Source organism: Schistocerca gregaria, chromosome 4 (genome assembly GCF_023897955.1).
Source record: "Schistocerca gregaria isolate iqSchGreg1 chromosome 4, iqSchGreg1.2, whole genome shotgun sequence".
NCBI lineage: Eukaryota > Metazoa > Arthropoda > Insecta > Orthoptera > Acrididae > Schistocerca > Schistocerca gregaria.
Window position 1 is genome coordinate 76,096,824 of NC_064923.1, and position 22,967 is coordinate 76,119,790.

At 44.2% G+C, this 22,967-nt stretch overlaps 1 pseudogene; it reads right to left on the reverse strand.

The window, feature by feature from the left end:
- LOC126267604 (metallophosphoesterase domain-containing protein 1-like) overlaps window positions 1–21,395 on the reverse strand; it is an 88,191-nt pseudogene extending 66,796 nt beyond the window's left edge.
- Window positions 21,396–22,967: the final 1,572 nt, after the last annotated feature.

Genomic DNA, 22,967 nt, shown 5'->3' on the forward strand with positions numbered 1-22,967 from the left:
CATTAGTAAATTGTAGCGAAATGCAGGAAGATCTGCAGCGCATAGGCACTTGGTGCAGGGAGTGCCAACTGACCCTTAACATAGACAAATGTAATGTATTGCGAATACATAGGAAGAAGGATCCTTTATTGTATGATTATATGATAGCGGAACAAACACTGGTAGCAGTTACTTCTGTAAAATATCTGGAAGTATGCGTGCGGAACGATCTGAAGTGGAATGATCATATAAAATTAATTGTTGGTAAGGCGGGTACCAAGTTGAGATTCATTGGGAGAGTCCTTAGAAAATGAAGTCCATCAACAAAGGAGGTGGCTTACAAAACACTCGTTCGACCTATACTTGAGTTTTGCTCATCAGTATGGGATCCGTACCAGATCGGGTTGACGGAGGAGATAGAGAAGATCCAAGGAGGAGCGCCGCGTTTCGTCACAGGGTTATTTGGTAACCGTGATAGCGTTACGAAGATGTTTAGCAAACTCAAGTGGCAGACTCTGCAAGAGAGGCGCTCTGCATCGCGGTGTAGCTTGCTCGCCAGGTTTCGAGAGGGTGCGTTTCTGGATGAGGTATCGAATATACTGCTTCCCCCTACTTATACCTCCCGTGGAGATCACGATTGTAAAATTAGAGAGATTCGAACGCGCACGGAGTCTTTCAGACAGTCGTACTTCCCGCGAACCATACGCGACTGGAACAGAAAAGGGAGGTAATGACAGTGGCACGTAAAGTGCCCTCCGCCACACACCGTTGGGTGGCTTGCGGAGTATGAATGTAGATGTAGACTCAAAGGAAGGTCTCGGCGCTTGTTGGTGACGTCACGACAGCTAGGCACGGCGAACTCCAGGTCTGCTGCAGGCAGAAACGCCTGGGTGTGCTTATCACTGTAAATATCTTATTTTTGGACAAACTGTTTGGTATTGTTTAGGATTTTGCAATTTCATTTAAATGAAAGCTACAAATGAAGATCATAGTCCTGTATTACTGTATCCTGTCGAAACAAACGTAGATCGATATGAGAAGATGCTTTGCCCCATTGCAAACTTCGGAAATTTTACATTCAAGAAACTATATTTACTTGATCCATTTTGCTATCGAAACTTACCCCAACCCCCTTACAATTAACTCGTTTCTTTTATTTATTTGTTTTCGTTTGACATCGTCACTGGAAATGTGAACTAATTTAGATGTGTAAATGTCCAACTGTTGCCAGTCATTAGATTACAGTCGTTTTCAACGAAAGGAATTCTAAACAGGAAACAAAATAGCTTCATACGTCGAAAATACTGCGGAGCTTAAACTTTTTTAAACATGCACATTAGAAAAGATAAATATTCCCCTCTTGCATCTGAAAGGAGAAACTTTGTAAGATAAAAAAAATTTATTTGATAAAGCAAGTATCTCTCTTTTGCCTCTTCTTCTGTCCCCCACCCCCTCCCCCAACGTGTACAATCACAAGACATTTCATTAACATTTAGTGCTAGTCATCCCTCAGTCAACCAAGATACCTAAAGAAGAGCACCAATATGTTCACAGTTTCTTGTAAAAGCAACCCAGTACAAACGTAACTTCCTCAGATTTACAAATAAGGTAAAAAAGCACAAATTCTGTTGCTGCTGGACCATGAAGTTGTTTTTGTATGTCAACCCTTAAAACAGGTGGAAATTTAAGTTCAGGAGTACACTATTTGTTAAGAAGTGTAATGAATTGCACAATTAATTGATTGCAGAAATTTCTCAGAACAATGTGTGTTGGTCAACTACCGCCAATAGTTTCACATTTTCCTGTGTCAGAGAGGGAGACACCACCATTATGAGTATGCCTGCAACAGACCTGGCGTTCGCCGTGCCTAGCTGACGTGACGTCACGAACAAGCGCCGAGGCCTTCCTTTGAGTCGGTGTTGCCTATACGCATCCTCAACTAAGGATGCCACGGCGGTCGGATGGTCCAGGTGGGCCGCTTGTGGCCTGAAGACGGAGTGCTTTTTTTTATATTCGATCAATAGTTGCATGAAATACTGACAAATTTTTGTTATCCCTTGAAGCCATTAGATAGGCAACTTGCACCGTTTAGTAACTTACTGTATGTATTAAACGACGCTCACACTGCTGCAGAGTCCCGTCCTGGAGGTGGCTTAGTATCAGAAGTGAGACAGTGCTGGCGTGGTTTTGTGTGGGGGTGGAGCAGCGGGGATAGCGCAGGGCGCAGACTTGCTGCAGTGCAGCCGGCTGCAGCGGTCGCCTTGAGCGCTGCCCGCATCTGTGCTGTGCCGGGCCGGGCCGGGCCGGACCGCTCTGGGCGGCGCGTTCATCTGGCAACTCGGCCAAGGCCCAGCATCGCCACCGCAGGTCCGCCCAGCCTTCCCAGCCGGAAGGCCTACGCTACTCACGCACCTGCCCTACCGGCAAAGCTAACCACTCTGCCAAAACCGCGGCGCACGACAGCGGACGCACCAACATTTGTTTATGTTCAGGGTCCACGGCCGATCCTTGCACCAAGTGTCGATCCTTCAAAAAATGGTTCATTTGGCTCTGAGCACTATGGGACTTAACATCTGAGGTCATCAGTCCCCTAGAACTTACAACTACTTAGACCTAACTAACCTAAGGACAAAACACACATCCGCGCGACCGCTACGGTTGCAGGTTCGAATCCTGCCTCTGGCATGGATGTGTGTCATGTCCTTAGGTTAGTTAGGTTTAGGCAGTTCTAAGTTCTAGTGTACTGGTGATCTCAGATGTTAAGTCCCATAGTGCCAAGAGGCATTTGAACCATTTTTTTTTTCTGGAACACACACGATGTTACTTTTAACGTCTGAAGATTTTTTTCCATCGAGAGTGACATGCCGTGTTCTGTTAGAAAGCCTTCAAATCCAAGCACACAGCTACACTCTGATATTCCGTACTAGGGATGCCGGTTATCGCTAGATCAACCGGTTTGTGATTATATCGCTTTTCTTCACGCCAGTTTAACCCGACTTTTAAAACCGCTCAACAAAAACGGTTTCTCAAATAACTGACATTCGGTTTTTTATTTCTATTATTTATTGTAAAAAACGTTGAAATGTAACCATTTTTGGAAAGTTGGCTATTGATTCTGCTGTTGCGTGCATCCACAGACTCGGTCTGAGACATTATCGCGAGTGCTGGCAAGCGAACAGTTGTTGAGAGTAGTGGAGAGAAGGCGCGCATTAGGAGAGGTCTCAGCCTACCGGGACTGGTGAAGACTTTTATTTTAATTGAGGATTTATGGTAATTTGCCTTTTTTGCTGCACGTAGTTGTTACTTGCTTGTGCACTGGGGGGATATTGGAGGTTTTGTATAAGCATACATTAAGAGTAATATTTTTATCTCTGTTGTGAGCAGGTACATGATTAGGTACGTGATTAATGATTACAGACATTGTGGAATAATTGAAGTTTTCAAGTTGTTCAAACAAAAGAAAGGTTTGAGTAAAGTTTGTCAATGTATGAATCTTCATACATTCTCAGAGCATATTAAATTAAAAGTTTTTATTAGTTTCTTTTATTTCTACACCGCTTAAGGCTTGGTAACCAAACCCCTCCCGATCATTCAGTTTCTACACAAAAAAGCATAGGAGTAGTTGCATCAGCAGTTGTGACCATGAATTGCACTCTGCGTGGGTCGCAGCATTTATTTTGGATTATTTTAGCATGTTGCTGGTCACCCAGTTGCAGCGGCAAGATGAGGCCAGTTGTCTGTTGAGTACAGGAGCATCGCAGCGTAATTGTTACGAGACGGTAGAGAATATTTTGAACTTCGGAGTCAGACACTAGAGAATTCATTTTTCATGATTTGTAGGAAGAGTAATTAAATTCTGTTTTGTGCTCTATCAGAATACTGACATGTCTGATAGTAGAAGGCTTCAGAAAATATTTAAATACTGACACGTCGGAAAAGAGTTTTCGTAATGCAAGATGTACGGCTACATATCAGACTTTATAATAACGATATTAAAGTTTCACTAGATTGCGTTGAAATTTTTACAGAAAATTATAAATGACGATAATATCGTCTGAGATTGAGCTTTACACATTTACTTACGTCATTCACCAGGCTAATTATAATTATTACAAATTTTGGTAGTTAAAAAACAAATTTCACCAAATTTTAAAAAAAGCTTTTACAATAACTGAAAAACTTTTACTCAGTCAGTTCAAGATAAATAGAATCAAACTGCTATATTAAATAGGCACCTGAAAGAAAACTTAGTCCTTCCACCGTTCGCTGCTTTTCTGTTAAAGTGATAAGTGGTTGAATACTACCAGTATTCTCCTACTGGTTCTAATGTTTTGAAACTGTGCTCAAAAATTATAATGTAGCCGGGGATCAGAACACCATTAGGACAACGCATAGTCAGTGGTGCAGGGTGGAAACTGAGACTGAAGCTCTCTGCTCTTCATGTTAATTTGTCCCTTTACAGGGGCTACGAGCAGATAAAGACGCAGTAAGCAGACCATTTACTTTATACCTTTACTGTATACCATGAATCAATTGTTCGTAAGTTTTTAATTTATTACTGTTACCGTAATTTCCTTCCTGTATTGTTATTTCATAGAAATAGCAGACAAAATCTTTAGTCCTTTAAAGCAAATGAAGCATTGTACTCCATTGCTAAGTAACTTCGTAAATATGTTTCCAGAGTACAGTTGTTACCGTTCTGCAGTACAACTCATGTCCGGCGTCGACAGCGAGAAACTACCGTACTGATCAAGTGGGAGCAACTCCTGCACACTTAAGCCATGACACATGGGAAGAGGTGGTCTCACTAATACTCTACCAAATCATGCTGTGTGTGTGTTGCTCGTTTCTGCAAGCATTGTTATTTAAAACAGCGCTGATCGCTTTTCCCATTTTCTATAATAATGCAGTATTTTGAATCAATGCATTTTTTACAAATAAAAATTTTTCAAACGGTTTATTTAAAAATGAAAAATTTTAGCACGGCTGCTATGGGATCTTTTTACTCGGTCATTAGTAAAAATAAAAATTGCCTGTTGTAACCGAGACAAAAAAAAGAAAAAGAAAACAGCCGTACGCTCGTATTTGGCTGGTGGCGGCAGTGCGAAACTGTATCGGACGCCTTCCCGAAGTCAAGGAACACGGCATCAGTCTGGGCACCGGTTTCTACTTGAGGTCTCTGAGATAAGTGTATAGTTATGTGTGTTTGTTTGATGACATTCTTGGAAAAGGGAATGGCCTGTGTTTTATTGGAATCATTAGCAACGCATCGTTCCTGTAGAGACCTACAGTAAACTGCTTCCAGAAGAGAAGCAAGTTCTTTCGCATACTAGATGTAGAATCAGGTCCAATGGCCTGTCCAGCGACTTCAGTTGCTTTTCTGAACCATCGTAACTTATTTAAATATTCTATTTATTTTTAGGGTTTTCTGTTAAAAGTCGGTAGATGGAATCCTACTTTCGAATTTGTTGAACGATTCACGCGTGGATCTTCTTACACCAGTCTTGGTTTCGTCCAGTTTTTGTTTGTTTGTGAGGTTTGGCTATGTTTAAATTTTCAGTGAAGCTCTCTTTGCCCTAGCAACAGCTTTCTGACACGGCTGTCTAACCACTACGGGTCTTTCCCGTCCATCACAGCATTGCTCCTCACACACCTGTCTAAGGCGTATCGAACAATACTCCTGAATTTTGCCCGTTAACGATCAGTTTTCTCAATGCTGGAGATTAAATTATCACATCGACCACTCAGGTTTAAGACTTCTAGATACTTCGACCAGCACTAGACCTTTCGACAGCATGCTTGTCTCTTACAACAAATTTTATTTACATGTTAGATCCCAGTGGAACTGTGTCTTCTTCCTGAAGCACGAAATCGTTATCGTGTTGTTTAAAACATCTTTTTAAACACTAAAAACGCTGAACTGATGCAGAAATAGTTGAATGCAAATAAATATTGATGTGAAGGATGTGTTATTAGGTCTACAACTTTGCTTCCGCCGTTTTTCCCGAAGTTTGAGGCTTTATTGTGAAAAACTGACAAAAAATTTAGGATTCAAAGTATTAGCTATAGCTGGCCACTACTTTCTCCAAGATTTCGGGCAGAGTAAGATTCCCGCGGCAGAAGAACTGGGCTCCTTTTGAGGACATCCATGAGTCGATCCAGTTTTGCAGTTGTTTATATGGCCGGAAGTGCTGGCCAGCCAGACTGTGCGTCATTGACCGAAAAATGTGGTTGTCAGACGGAGCAATGTCTGGAGAACATGTCGGTGGCGTAGGACTTCCTAGCCAACGTCTTCAAGTATGTTTTAGCGGGTTTTGCACCATGGGGGCGAGCGCTGTCATGCTGCAAAATCACTTTATGTCTACCGCTGTATTACGGCTGTGATGCAATCACAAATCGATTAATATTTCGATGGCGCTATGTTTTTGAATGTCTAAGCTTATTTTATGACACGATCTACCTACCTACCGCCTACACCCCACCACTTGCCTCTACCACCATCTGTTACAAAACGGGGAGCTAATACGATGAAGCGAGCCTTTGAAACGCGCAGCATCGAGCACAACAGCCACACAAAAAATTGTGACTGACAGGAAGACATTTATCTGTACATACCGCCATAAACCCCACAGGTTCCATACACGTGATGGAAATCAAACTGGTCTCTGATGTATCCCGGTACCGTATTCTTGGCAAATAGTCGCTATGTATTTACAGTATTTGATTTCCTGTGCCACTTGTTGCGCGCTTGCTTCCTACTGCGGCATTTATTAAGTAAAAACTTTAGTAAACCATCTTTTCTTTATTTATAAAAATCATTAAATTTTCAACTCGGAAACATGGGAAGAAAAACAATAAGGATGATCTGGATCTAATGTCTGGTCGACGAGATAAAGTGTAGACTGGTTGGGCTTGCTTGGGGGTGCAAAATGTGATTTACAGAAACCGTGAAACACTTCCAGCCTGGATGGGGATTTCACGCCGCTACTACTCTCATATGAGAAGCAGTATCTTAACAGCTGGGTCACTTCTCCCCGTGTCGCTCCTAAGGCCGAAGTTGAATGTAGTGCAACTTTAGGCCATGGATAACACGAGACAAAGCAGTAGCTCTTCAGAGCATTCTTAGCAAGGGCCCTCAAACCGAACAACTAACATTTCCCACGAGATAAATGTGTCATATGCTACTTTAGCTGATGGCTTATTCCGTGTTCAGTGATCCCCATTATCCTCTGCTCTCGAATAAAAGGTTTTACTGTTTAAATTCCCGCTGACATTCGGATCATTTACGAATAATCATGAGTCCAGTTGAACATGGACGAGAAACTAAACCAAAAATCGTCTCCCTGTGCAAGTGACCACCACTGCATTGTCCTGAAATTACTGAAAAACGCAAAACAAAAATGAACTCTGAATGGGCGACCCGGGAGTGACCCCATGCTTTTCTCGAGTAGGAGTCCAGTTCCTGGAACACAGCACCGTCACATTGTGTAGCCAGTAACAGTTATCGCAGTTAAGGAGAATCACGTGACGAACGAAAGGGAAGATTAGCTACACATTTCTCGTATTGACAGCTGGATCAGATACATTAATTTCAAAGCTGCACGGTAACTCAATAAACGCGTTATTCCATCACACGTGGATTACGGATCAGTTAATCGTCTTTAAAGCTGAAATTTCAGGATCTGAATGCCACAGACAGCGAGTCTTTCGAAGAGTAGCTTTAATCGAGGACGAAAATAGCCTGTAATTCCCTCATATTGTTGCCAGTTCCGACAATAAATCGCACTGGGAAACACGCCTGATAACGGTTTTACGAGTACATCTCTGGCGCCGCACAGCTTTCCGTGCATCGGACAGGCCGGCTTCGGGCCTCGCCGCAGCCCCCTCTGGAGTGTGCCGTCGTCGGCAGCGCTCGGCCCTCAGGGCCAGCGGCGCCTGGACCCTGACGCCTGCTCGTCGTGACGTCACGGCTGCGGCTGCGGCTGCGTATCCATTAGCAGGGGGCCGCGCGAGACGGCGCTAAACGCGCCTGACGACAGCGGCCTTCTCAGAAGTCCAGCTCTGTACACACACGGCACTCGTAGATCAAACGACGTCGCAGTATTCGACAACGACAACATACCTGTTACGGTGAACGTGGTTTACGTTCACTCTAACAATACCAACGCATTTTCCATAACGCGTACTCGCACGGTGCGAGGAGGGTGCTACCTTATGCCCACTACAAAAATTTTGAAAAAATCGTTCATTGTTAACCTCTATTAACAATGTTAACTTCTATTAACAATGTTAACTTCTATTAACAATGTTAACTTCTATTAACAATGTTAACTTCTATTAACAACATCCCTTTTAAATAGGTACCGATGCATAAATCAGGTCCACAACTTGTAAATATCTATTAGCACAACTTTAGCAATACCAACACATATTCCGTGATGAGAACACTGAAGCTAGTGGTACTTTACGATCACCACAAAAAACTGGAAGAAAATACAGACTTCGCTAATTGTGGTTGATTTTCATTCACGACATGCTTCCTAAAGATATATAATGTCTTAAAAGCGTCATGGACTTGAAAATAAAAATTTAGCATTTCTTGCAAAACGTCATGTTCGCTACTAAAACTTAAGATTTTTGTGTTACGCTTTACTGAAAAATTTAAAATAATTTTGGAATATGGTATGAGAAATCATTAAAAATAAACATTTTTCAAAGTTTTAAAATATTTTCAAATAGTGGGCATAAAGTACCCCCCCCCCCCACCTTCCTCCCCTCTCGCCATGGTATCACGAGGGTTAACTGAGCGATCTATTTGTGGCACGTAAGTCAACCTTCCTGCTGGTTTTATGAAGTCTTTATCATGTAGTCTTCATCTCTTCATACCTAGTAGACCCAGATCTCTCGACTCTCCCCCTTTAAGTAGTTGGAGCCCCACGCTTTGCGGACAATTATTCAAAATCATAAGGACCACCAGCAGCTGCTGTAAGAACCTTCATTGGTGCAACAAGTTTCAATTGTAAGAACGTCATCAGGGATAACAGTTGCTGCATCTGTGTGGAATCATATATATCGTTCCATTCGATTCTAAATAACATCAAAACACGATGTCGGCAACTGAACTGAAAACATAAAAGTTAAACAGTGGTCAGAAGATGCAATCTGTCTATAGGAATACATCGCATTAAACTTCTCGAAACTTTAAATTGTTCAACAATGTCACTATCAGTTTAGAAATTACCAGCTTGCTGACTGCTCAGTAAAAGGCGAAGCCTAAGCAACGCTGGGAGCGAGGCACACACTGTCTGACATTATGACGCGTAGATCAGCTGTTCAGTCAGCAATACACAGTTTGTCAGGAGAGAAACTCTTTAGGCAGTTCATTTGACGAATTCTGTCGTGCACTTATAGTCAGATACCTGTTACGTTGTTTCTTTCGATCGTCCTTGTGTTAGCCGACGACGAACACTAATGGTGTGTGTGAACCATCGCACAGAGGTGATACTGCCGACACTTCACTCACTCATTCCTAGACTGCTTCCGTGAGACCGAAGGAAACGATGGTGGATCAGAATTATTAGAGACGAAGCACAAGATCGGATTGTGCACATGTGGAGGAGGGAACTAGCCGTAGACTTCCTACAGGAATAATCGCAGCACTCCACCTACGTGATTTAAGGTGAAACGCACAACACGCAAATGTGGCGAGTTAGTTGGGGGGCGGGGGGAGGGGGAGGGAGGTGATGGAACTTGTCCCGAATGCGAGCAGTGCGTTAATGGTGTGTTTGTGTCACTAAGTTCTGAACGGATGAACTATGCCGTTCTCAAAGAGACAGTGCAAACACGATGGAGACGGTGGAAGTCTGAGGGACTGATTTCAGATATTTTCTAATCGAAGACTTACTCGAATCAAGGTGTGCTTTCTCCACAGTCAGAAAAATTCGGATTATTTGTTGTAGTGTGTGCTCTCCTTTCCTATGCCCGTTCACGTCAGTCATAAGCATAAACATGAAACTGCATCTATAAGCATTGGACTCTCAGTACGACACAACGAGACAGCAATATGAGGTATCAAACAAAATTTGTGACTGCGCTGAGGATTTTTGGGCAGGGAGGATGTAGCGTGTTTTCTTGGATAGAGAGTCAGTGACACAACAAGACGGACTAACTTCAGGGGTGCTCCAGGAAAGTGTGTTGACGCCTTTACGTTCATTGTGTGTATAAAAGACCTGACAATTAATAGTAGTTACAGAATTTCCACAGGTGATGCAGATGTCTATAAATAAGTACTAACTGGAAAAAACTGCGCAAATGTGCAGGCAGATCTCGATAAGATTTTAAAAGTGGTTCAGACGTTGGCAGTTTGCTACAGAAATGTACGGTTGTGCGCTTTAGAAAACCAAAAAGACGTAGTATCGTACGACTATAAAACAATGCGGCATAACTCACACGAATACCTAGTGTAACAATGTGGAAGGGCCTGTGTTAGATTCCCGATACCTCCTCTGATATTTTCTGAGATAGATACGCCATGAAAACAGGGTCCACTCAGACTCAGGAAGCCAAATGAGGAGCTGGTTGGACACATCTGGATTCATCTACCAGCAATAAGGACTGCAGGGACTAGCGACATGCCTCACACCCCTCGTTGCCTTTTAGGCAGCAGTCGGCCAATCGGAGCAAGCCTATGGACCTTTTTCACTGGAACGATTACGGGCTTAATCGCAAGTAAATCAGATGCCAGACTTCGGTTCATCGGTAGATACTGCGAAAATACAGCAATTTTCCAGAGGAGCTTTGTCTGACCCATCCTCGAATACTGCACAAGTGTGTAGGATCCTTACCAAAAATATAACTGTTGTCGTTGAACCTATGCTAGGAAGGGCAGCACGAATAGTCACAGGTTTATTTGACTGACGTTAGTGTGCCACGGTAACGTTGACAAACGTGAATTAGCTATCGCTGAAGACATAAGCCAAGTACGCCGCGAAAGCCTAATTATAAAGTTTCAAGAACAAGTATCGTGTGAGGAAGGTAGGAAAATGCCGCCGCCCCTACATACTGCTCCCATAGTGACAGCGAAAATGAGATACACTAATTACAAAATGCACAGAGACAGTTGCTGCGCTCCTTAAGCGAAGACGCACTAAGATGTGATACACTGGAATGTCTTGATTGGTTGGCTGATTTGGGGGAGGGGACCAAGCAGCGAGGTCATCGGTCCCAGTGGATTAGGGAGGGATGGGGAAGGAAGTCGGCCGTGCCATTTCAAAGGACGATCACGGAAATCCTAAAGCAGGATGGCCGGACACGGGTCTGAACCGTCGTCCTCCCGAATGAGAGTCCAATATGACAACCACTGCGCCGTCCCGCTATCTCTGGGATGTCTTCCGTGCACTTAGAGACCTGCAGCGTACAGATGTAGAATTAAATAAGCTAAATGTGCGACCGAGACGGAAATTGGAAAGCAGACTGGAAATAATGGTGTCGTGACATTGCACTGGAGGAAACACGCACCAGCATTGTCCATTATGCACGTGAAACTCCCCAAGGAACAGATATCGAGCGTTATCTCGGTTTACGCTTTCGTGGGTCGGAAGACAAGACGGGGACGAAGTCGCGTGCGGTTGGAGACAGGTGACTCACAATCAAGCCACGTGTGGTGGAGAGGGGTGGGGAGGGGGGGGGGACACTTGCTGCAGGCTTTTCGGGCGGTTCAGTCTATAGTGGGTGGGGGGTGGGGAGAGACATCACAGTGCTCTGGCCTCCAATGCGCTCTTCCTGTGTCATCTTCCGTCAGGACAGTGGTGAGGTGGTGCAGTGGTTAGTATCATGGACTCAAAACCCGCGTCCGGCCGTCCTGATTTAGGTTTTCCGCAATTTCCCTAAATAGCTTCAGGCAAATGCCGGGATAGTTCTTCCCAAATCCGATGGGACGATGGCCTCGCTGTTGGTCCCTCTTCCCAAACCAACCTAACGACAGAGGACCTTTTCTAGCCGGCGGTTTATACTGGCTGGCAGCTTTCGTTGCAGTCATTAAGTTCTGTCTTATTTAATCGTGGTCTGTCAACCCTGACGTTGGTTTGAACACTGCGGTGCTTTCCTAGACACGATCCTGTTGGAGCTGCGGGGTTGCAGGCGACAGGACGTGGGCCCGGCAGGCGCGAGCCGCCCCCCTTCAGTCGGCTCTGCGTTCTCGGCTATCAGTGGCTCTCACCCTCCATTGGGGAGAGCAGGCATTCAGCTCTCGGCACGCGACGCCACAGTGGAGGACACGCCAGCGATCCCCTACTGTTCCTCTCCCTCTTGCCCTCCCCCCGTATCCACACACACGGCTATTGATCGACGCTCGGCCCCTCCGGATGCAGCGCGTGCGCGGACGGCAGAGCCCTCACGCGGCGGCGCCAGCAACTAGGCGCGCGTGCACACACACGGTTCGCGTAAACAAAGCCTCCTGCAGGCTCCTCCAGCCGACGTAGCCGTTCTCCTTGAACTGCTCGGGAAGGCAGGTACGGGACGCGTCACGGGCGCCTTTTGGCGCCAAGTCTGCGGCACAACACGAGAAACAAAGGGGAAATCTGTGGCGCGGTAGATGCCGTGCCGGGGAGAGCATCTGCTGTCGAAGTCAGCCGTCGCTCAGGCAACACGCGCCTCACAATTTCTGCAAACATTATAAATAACCAAACTAGCAACAAGAGTACCGTACAGAGAGAATGCAAGATAGCTGCCTAAGAAGAGGCAATAAAATTATATCAAAATTTGTTTTACTCGTTTTGTTCCACCCCTGACTGGTCCGTAACTGCAGAAAACAACGTAATATTTGTTGGTCCACCATGATGTAGGGCGCTAGTTGCTACAACCAGACTAGAGTCAGTGGGTTCTGATTCACACAGGAACACAAGCGCTTTTTCCAGTATAGGTTGTGTCACACTTTACGGTAACAAATCGTTAACTGTGTGATTCAATATTCGATCTGTTAGGAAGAAACAGAATTACAAACGAGTACAAAAAGATTTCCTCCAGATTTTCACCGTTTTCTTCTTTCTCTGGACCCAAGGCAGAACACTTCCGGTACGCACTCTGCAAATTGAAGTTTGCTTGGTGTAAAAGACCGAGATTAGCGCCAAACACATTCAAGAGCTGCACTGGAACCGATTCACACTGCGGCAAACGAAACGCTCTTCGTAGTTCAGCGACAAGTCAGTACCTCTACAATGCAGCGCGAAGACTTTTTCTATTTCGTGCACGAGAAGAGGAAGCAAATTCTGACGGCCTGCACAATGGATGCGCCCTAAGTCTGTTACTTCGTTGGAAATTTGGGCTAAGTTCTATGGGACCGAGCTGCTGAGGTCATCGGTCCCTAGGCTTACACACTATTTAATCTAACTTAAACTAAAGTACGGTAAGGACAACACACACACAGCCATGTCCAAGGGAGGGCTCGAACCTCCGAAGGGGGCAGCCTCGCGAACCGTGGCAAAACGCCATAGACCGCACGACTACCCCGCCCAGCTGTTACTTTGTTCTTGGAGTACGTACGGAAAATACAAGATGAAGACAAATCTTTTCTTTTATATAATGATATGCATTAAAGTTCCCTTAGTGCCATTTTCTTACGTATTAAGCAGGTTGCTTGTAACTTTAGCAGCTGAAATCATCGAACTTCATCCTTCGGGCCGATTTGGCAAGAACCTCACATTTATGCACTATTCAAACTAGTGAAGGACACACACACACACACACACACACACACACACACACACACACACACACACAGAGAGAGAGAGAGAGAGAGAGAGAGAGAGAGAGAGAGAGAGAGAGAGAGAGAGAGAGAGAGAGAGAGAGATCGTCATTCGCACCAAACTCTTACGAAAAACATAGTACTTCCGAAACCTGGATCGTTTTACCACACCAGTCATCAAATCACGCATATCGACAGGAATCAGAATGTAGAGAAGGCGGAGGAGTCTGCTTTGATATACATATATATTTCTACATATATACACTAAGAATTTTTATTAATGCAGGACAAAGGATAGATAATATTCATTGTGTTATGCATTCCAGTTTGTCTACGTTCCCTTCCCGCATGCAATACGGGAAGATTCATCACTTACACTCATATTTGTGTACATCATCTCTTATTAGGCTAATTTCATCTTCGGGAATTCACTTTTATACAGGTATATAAATAAAAGTGTTAGATTCACCCGTAAACATCAGTTCTTGGACTCTTAGAGGTACTTTTGCAAGAAGTACCTGAGGCCCGCCTTTATTTTCTGTCATTTGAGATATTTAAGCCAGTCTGCCGTGGGCTCCCACCAAGCAAAAACAAACCTACGTCCTTTCGCACTGCTTTTGTTTACATACGCTCGAGATCCCCGTGAGTCCGATCTGATTGGAATTGGCACAAGACCCACGCCTCTCGTAACCAGGTAGGCTTCGCCGGCAGCAGGACCCGTGCCCCGGTACACGTCTAATTACGAGCCGGCAGCAGCCTCGAACCCACCCAGCTTTCTCAGAGTGGTTGTTTGTGGGCTCATCTTTCAGTATACGACTAATAATTTCATAGTGAACAAGTTCTCTGATGTGACTGTAGTTACAGCAAGTAAAATGGAAAGGAAAATCGTACTCATTACGGTTACGCTTACGGATTCCAAAAATCGTTAAAAGTTGGTGTAGTCCGATGGACGTGGAACATTAAGAGTAACGAAGTTTCCCTCCATTGAAGGCGCATATGTGCTCGAGAGTCAAATCGACCACAACCACGCAGAAATAACTGGTGGCAAAATTCGGAGACAGGAAATAGCGGTCTGACGAGGAGACCTACACGAGATATATGCGAGAATCCATTAAAACTTATATATTATCAACTAAAACGAGAACACACTGAAGAAATAGCTGTTAAAAATGTCGACTGCTTACACAAATCCATTTACAAAGCTAGACGAAAAATTCTACCGAAATTACCTATTAATATTCAGAAGGTTCATACCATTCTGAACACGTCAAGTGTGAAAGTTACAGGTGGGATTTATTTATTGTTACATAATGGTGCTGACAAAAAAACTGATATTCTGAGAAGCTGAAAACATGAAGATACTTAGTGTGACAAAATATGTTGATGGAACTTTCAAGTATTGCACCAAGTTTTTTGTCAGCTATTTACGATCCATAGTCTTGTTAATGGACATTACATTGCTGCCTTTTTTTTACCAGCATGTCTTTTCGACAGTTGTTGATACATGTGATAATCTAGGTCTGAAATCATCTAAAACAGTGTTTTCAGATTTTGAAGAAAGCGTTAGGAAAGCTGAAAATGAGGTATGAGGTGTGAGGTGTGGTCTGAGATAACAAGCCAAAGATGAAAATTTCACCTAGCAGGTGGCGATAAAGACAAATGGTTCAAATGGCTCTGAGCACTATGGGACTTCTGAGGTCATCAGTCCCCCAGAACTTAGAACTACTTAAACCTAACTAACCTAAGGACAGCGCACACATCCATGCCCGAGGCAGGATTCGAACCTGCGATCGTAGCGGTCGCGCGGTTCCAGACCGAAGCGCCTAGAACCGCTCGGCTACTCCGGCCGGCGATAAAGACACAGAGGGACTTGGAGATGACCACTGGTATATAAATGAAATCGGAAGTTAATGTCCTACATATTAGGTTTGGCAATGTTGGCTCCTTGTATGGTTGGTGAGTGTTCTGTTGAGGACCTAATTTCAACGATGCCTTAATATTTATATAGACGCACTCTTTCCTCCGTCCGTGTGGGCAGAACGAAGTTCTAAGAAACAAAACCACCAGTGCTTCCGAAAGTTTCCACAGCAAGTACAATAATCTATTCCATCCCTGCATGCTAGATATAGACAGGTTTTCTTGCGGTACTGAAGAAAATTCAACACGACAGCAAAATTGCATCTACTCAAAAAAAAAAAATCAAGAAAAAGGAAAGGTGTTTCCTGGTTTTAAAATTCATAAAGTAGCAAGTCGCAAATTTCAGTGCTGGAAAAAATTACAAGAATGCAATATGTGAAATTATTGAAAATGAGCATATGTAATAGGCTACACTGACGAATTTTTAAGTATATATCAAAATAGAAAATAACGTAAATTCGGCTTCTCGTGGTGCTCCCTGGTTAAAGCTAAACGAACTGGAACCAGTACCACTAATTCATATTTAAGCTTTAGAGGCTCATTTTTGATCTTTACGTGCAGGTTAATCACAGCCATTTTTCCTTGTTACGACTGACTGGAAGAATGTTTTACAACTTCAACTAGATTTGCTTTTAACGGGAGGCGTGGATCCCGCGACCAACGCGGAGTCTTAAGAGTCCGAAACATGGTTTCTACTTTTCTGACGGAGGAAGGCGTGGATCGTGGGCCCCATTGGAATTTGGACTGCTATACCACACTCCAGTATGGGTGATGTGCAAGCTGTCTCTTTCGTTTTCAAGCGAGCTCGTGTAGGTACTCCATTCTCTCTGCATGCTATTACTGCAGGGAATTTGTATGACTTGACAGTTTAAAATTTGCCTCTAACGATTCTTGTAATCAAAGGTAGCTGCATCTATTGTTTTTTTGCGACGCGCTAAAGGTTTCTCTACGTTAAGGGCTATTTGCTTATCTACACACCAAGGTGATATTTTGCCAAGATCTAACTATTACCACAGTTTTATCTGTTAAGATAACTTTATTATGTGTGAAAAGTACAACGTTGTAATTACGTGCAAGTTTATTGATATTTAAAGTGGCGACGTGGGTAATATATGATGCAGACACGAAGAAAATAATTAAAAAAAATTATGTAGAAGAATGCTGTAAATTAGATGAAGTCGTCGGCTAACTACTGAAGAGGTACTAAATGTCGAACTGGAGAGAAAAGAAATTTATGGCACAACGTTATTAAAACAGGGCTTCAGTCAAGGAGGAACTGGTAACTTGGTAATAATGGGGGCTGGCAGCAGTGGGTGCAGGGGCAGGTGGGAGGCAAAATTTTTGTAGGGAGGTCAAGGGTTCACTGCAAGAGGTTGGTTCATAATGAGGCAGTGTACAGTAGTTACGCAGAGATGAAGAGGCGTGCACAGGACAGACTAGCGCTGGAGACGAGACAGTAAAAATGAGATAGTAACATCGATACCTACGTAGAGACTCCGAAAGCCGACGTACGGCGTGTGGAGCAGGTTATTGTGTACTATTACCACTAATTTCCTTTTCTGCTCAAGTCGCATAAAGAGCGAGGGAAAAACGACAGTCTATATGCCTCCGTACGAGCCCTAATCTCTCCAATCTGTCTAGAATCGTTCCGCAGTGAGCCTCAAATGCCGGTCCTCAAAATTTTCTCAATACTCCTCCTGGAAAAGAACGTCACCTTCCCCCCCAGTGATTCCCATCTGAGTTCCCCAGCATCCTAGAAATAATGCATACTGTTCGAACCTGGCGGTAACAAATCTAGCAAATCGCCTCTGAATTCCTTCGATGTCTTCCTTTAATCCGACATAGTGCGGATCCCAAACACTAACAGCATTAAACAATGGGTCGCAGTAGTTTCCTATACATAGTCCCCTTCTCCCAATAAAATCGAGGTCGACCATTTGTTTTCCCTTCTACAATCCTTACATTCACAATGCAAACTGCATGGCAAACGTAAAGGAGGTGTTTCTTCACAAGGAAAGAAAGAATATAGATCTAAGAAAAATTACGTACGATATTTCGGGCTTCTAGGTAAAGCAAAAGCAACTTAAAAGCAAAAGTGAAGTTTCCCTGCGAATCACAGCTGTGAAAGAAATTCTCCCGTGAGAGACATACGTTTCTTATGTTTCTTTCAGCAGCAGGCCTTCGCTAAAAGGCTGTCCGACTGCATTCATTCTCCAACTATGAATATCATCTTAAACTCAATTAACGATATAGTAAAACTTCAGTTTCGGAAAAAGGTCTTACTTTCCATTTGACAGAGCCAGCGCTGGTGCACATCTTTCTCTTAATTTCACTTCCTGTTGCCATCTCATCTTCCCAGAAGTTAGCGAAGCTGCCTCGAACAGTTTTATGGACTGCGAGGGTGGCCTATTCATCCTCGAAACTTGCTGCAACGCAACATAGAAAGCATTTGTCGAGGAAGACCAAATGCGGTAAGCTGCGGTGCAGTGTGACAGCATTCGCGCTCTCCTCAGTGGTTACTTGTCACTGTACTTTTTAATAAGCGGCCTTCTCGATCCGTGGATGCGGCGTGGAAAGACTAGCTGACTTCAAGATAGCAACGGCAGTAGAGGGTCGAACATCTGCAGGATACATTCAGTCCTAGTTTTTTTTTTTTTTAATTTTCAGCTTTATCATCATGGGAAAAGTCTACTTTAATATATACCTATTCAAATTCTCCTTGCCAACTTTTCCTTCCACGACCATCATTGACTACGTTAGAGCAAGGATAAAGTCGCGTGCACATCCAGATTATATTCCTGCAACATTCGACCGACATTGCAGTAGGCCCGTCCATCATTTATGCTTAAGATAAATGTTGTTTTGCCACGTATACTAACAACCCAGTGCACTAAAATGGCTTGGATTACTTTCTCGCGCTTATTTAAAACGAAGGCGAGCCGAAACATTACACGAAAATCAATCACACCATCGGTAAATACAGTGTTTTTGTGCTGACGGCCTTCTTGTGATGCAAGATTAACAGTTAACATAATGCTCTATGTTTCAGATATTTAATGTTGAGTAGCAAACAAACTGTTTTATCCTACTAACGTTTATTTACTACGAACCAGTTTACAGATCACTAGTCCACCATCAACATGTTTTAAGTAAGCTAAGTAATGCAAATGTAAGCATGTATTCAAATTTGCGTATACAAGGTCGCTAACAGTGTCTAAATTAAGAAAGTATCCGACGTGAGAAGTCGGGTGTCGATACATCATATATTAACTGTGCTATTCTATTTTTTAACCTGAGGACCGATCCCTGTCTTTTATAGGACAATAAGGTGAGTGATATACGTCATAAGGTTGTATGTGTTGTCTGGTCTCCTTTCCAAATCACCGGCAGGGAGATTTTGGGATATTACAGAGTGACTGGCTCAGTCATTGTTTCAAAGTGTTCACACAGGCATAGTCATCTGAGCTGCTGTAAATGTTTTTGTTATGCACTTTTATAAAATATTTCATCGAGAGTCATTTCATTTATCTCTATTTAGTGTTTTTTTTTTTGCCTAAGTGGGTGCGTGTTTATTATAAATCATGATCGCTGTGACCATTCTATTTGGTTTTAAAACTTATCCTTGTTTAAACGTATTTCAACCAGACTCGTCTCCACTGTCTGCAAAGGGGCTTAATTGCCGAGTGATCAGCGCCCTACAACTTTGATAACAACCACCACAACCAGACACCATCTTGATATGGAACGTGAGGAGTGATAGAACGCTGTTATTAACTGGAAGACAGCTCCTCAGTTCTAAAAGTTAACTTTTTTTTGGGAACGTGAAAATACCAAGTTGCCAGTTCTCGCCATGACTGAAATTACATATAATTAATCTCACACCCCACGTACACAATTGGTTTGACGAAAGCTTTTTGTGTCTGGTGGCCAATAACATCTAGCCGTCTTATACAGAGCGAAGGGAAGTTCCGTAAAACAGTGGCAGAATAATGTGACTGATAACATTTGTCCTCAGAGAGAATATTTTTTCACCTCTCGCTACACCTACCACATACGGAAGATTAACTCAACACTTAAGGCATATGAGTAATTAGTCCACTTTTACACTCCACAATTAACAATGAAACAGTTCGTTTCGTGATAAATTAACAGAACGGGGCTAGAGTCGAACTCTCCCGTCCCGAAACCTTGGTTAAGCGACAGACTGACCTGTAGCGTTGCCCGAGATCTAGGTTAGGTCGGAAAGTGATATGATGCCCAGACTTGGTGATGCCAAGAAATGTGGATGCGGAATAAAGGTTGTAAGAACAGACTGATGTATACGTTCGCGCCATATTTCAAAATTTTCGCTATAGAAACGTAAAAATTGCGAGTGGCAATGTTTTTCAAACATTGGGTTCTCACTATAAGTAGTCTCACATACACTTCTCAATTTTTTGTAACCAACGTCTATACTCTACGTTGAATGTGACTCAAAGCGTACTTTTTAAGATACCCCATGTTAAGGATTCTAGTGTAATTGACATAGATAAATTGTATCTATCTTTGTTTTGTCGAGATTTCGCTGGTTATTAAATTACACGATACTGTATTTCGTTAACTGTGACATGATTTTAAACAGCAATTTTAATTGTTGATATCGCCAGAGAAAAGAAGGAATCATGTTTACACATCGCGTCTTGAGCGAAGCATCACGAATTACATTAACCTAAGTGAACAGACACGTTGTACGAGTCATATAGAAAATGTTTCACACTAATTTCATTCCGTATAGAGGTTGTGTGTACACGACGACTTTTTTTTTCATCCTGTATAAAATGGTAGTTGAAAGGCGGATACTGGTAAAATATGGCTTAATTCTTAAAAACAAAGCAATTGCTACGTTTCTTACACATTTTAGTTATTTTGCGCGCTAAACGAGTGTAGAAAAATAGTTCCCGTTGCCATGTGGGTTTAGCTACTATCACGAGAGGTTGAACCCGATGCTTTCTGGAAGCTGCTGTTTCGCTTCGGTAACATACGAGTGATGCAAACACGGGGTTATTTATCACTACAGTGTCGTTACTAGCAAAATTAAAGGAAGACGCAAACAGCAGGTACAAATTTGTCACTTTAGTGAGGAAAAGCATCGCGCACGAAAGAAATAAACATGATGTGCAGGAGCCGATATTTGCATGGTAAGAAACATAAATACAGGGATAGGTTAAGCAGCGTCGACGTGTGCATTGAGGGGGCTCGGGCGAGCTGCGCCTGTCCGTAGGTTTGACCCTCGAGCCGCTTGTCGGCGGCGTGGGTCTTCCGCAGACAGACGCCGTACGTGACGGCTGCGGAGCCCACAGTGCGGTAGGGTACGACACAAGGCGGTATCGATTCCTCACGTGATGCAGGCTACACTCCCTCCCCACTCCACCCACCCCCACACACGCTGTCATTGACTTGGACGGAATCCTCGCTGTGTGGATCCACAGTGAAAATGTTTACAAACAAAGTGCGATTCCGTTAACAACTGCACAAAGAGGGTAGGTTGGGCGACATTTCTGCGTTCCACTAGCACACATTCCACTCGCTGGCGGCGCAAGCGGCCGCCGTACGAGAGCGTCCGATAAGCGGCACTGTGGGGGGAAGGACTTTCGCACACTGGTCCACTGGTGGGCACACGACAGACGCAGGCGACGGCGAGCACCGACCTGTTGGTGAAGTTGTCCTGATCGTCGCGGCTGGTGGAGAGGCCGGCAGAGGACGAGGAGGGCCGCTCCATGGTGGCTACGGGGGTGTGCATGGCGGCCGCCGCCTCGCGCTACCACATCGCAGTCCGCACTGCCCAGCCGGCGCGCACACCGGGCCCCAGCGGCGGCGCGCCCTAGCGCGCCCTGGCGGCGGCGCCCGCAACTAGCGCTGCCGGCTCTGCGTGGGTGGCCGGCCGCAGCGGCGCGCCTGTTAACAGGTCGCGTCTCTCGCCCTCCCCCTGACAGCCGGTCAGACGGTGGACGGACGACACACGTGGGTCCACCTGAAAAGGAAATCACTGGCTCGTACTCGTTACACAAAGTCAGTCACACGGTGAACAAACGACACTCTTGGGTCCACCTGAAAAGGAAATCACTGGCTCGTACTCGTTACACAAAGTCAGTCACACGGTGAACAAACGACACACCTGCGTCTACCTGAAACGGAAATCACTGGTTCGTACTCGTTACACAAAGTCAGTCAAACGGTGAACAAACGACACACTTGGGTCTACCTGAAAGGGAAATGACTGGTTCGTACTCATTACACAAAGTCAGTCAAACGGTGAACAAACGACACACTTGGGTCTACCTGATAAGGAAATCACTGGCTCGTTACACCAAGTCAGTCAAACGGTGAACAAACGACACTCTTGGGTCTACCTGATAAGGAAATCACTGGCTCGTACTCGTTGCACAAAGTCAGTCAAACGGTGAACAAACGACACACTTGCGTCTACCTGAAAGGGAAATGACTGGTTCGTACTCATTACACAAAGTCAGTCAAACGGTGAACAAACGACACACTTGGGTCTACCTGAAAGGGAAATGACTGGTTCGTACTCATTACACGAAGTCAGTCAAACGGTGAACAAACGACACACTTGCGTCTACCTGAAAGGGAAATGACTGGTTCGTACTCGTTACACAAAGTCAGACAAACGGTGAACAAACGACACACTTGGGTCTACCTGAAAGGGAAATGACCGGTTCGTACTCATTACACAAAGTCAGTCAAACGGTGAACAAACGACACACTTGGGTCTACCTGATAAGGAAATCACTGGCTCGTTACACCAAGTCAGTCAAACGGTGAACAAACGACACTCTTGGGTCTACCTGATAAGGAAATCACTGGCTCGTACTCGTTACACAAAGTCAGTCAAACGGTGAACAAACGACACACTTGCGTCTACCTGAAAGGGAAATGACTGGTTCGTACTTGTTACACAAAGTCAGTGAAACGGTGAACAAACGACACTCTTGGGTCTACCTGATAAGGAAATCACCGGCTCGTACTCGTTACACAAAGTCAGTCAAACGGTGAACAAACGACACACTTGTCTCTACCTGAAAGGGAAATGACTGGTTCGTACTCATTACACAAAGTCAGTCAAACGGTGAACAAACGACACACTTGGGTCTACCTGATAAGGAAATCACTGGCTCGTACTCGTTACACAAAGTCAGTCAAACGGTGAACAAACGACACACTTGGGTCTACATGAAAGGGAAATGACTCGTTCGTACTCGTTACACAAAGTATACCTAGTCTACGCGATAGGCTCTTAAATAGGTGTAGCGGACGCTGCATGGACCGCACA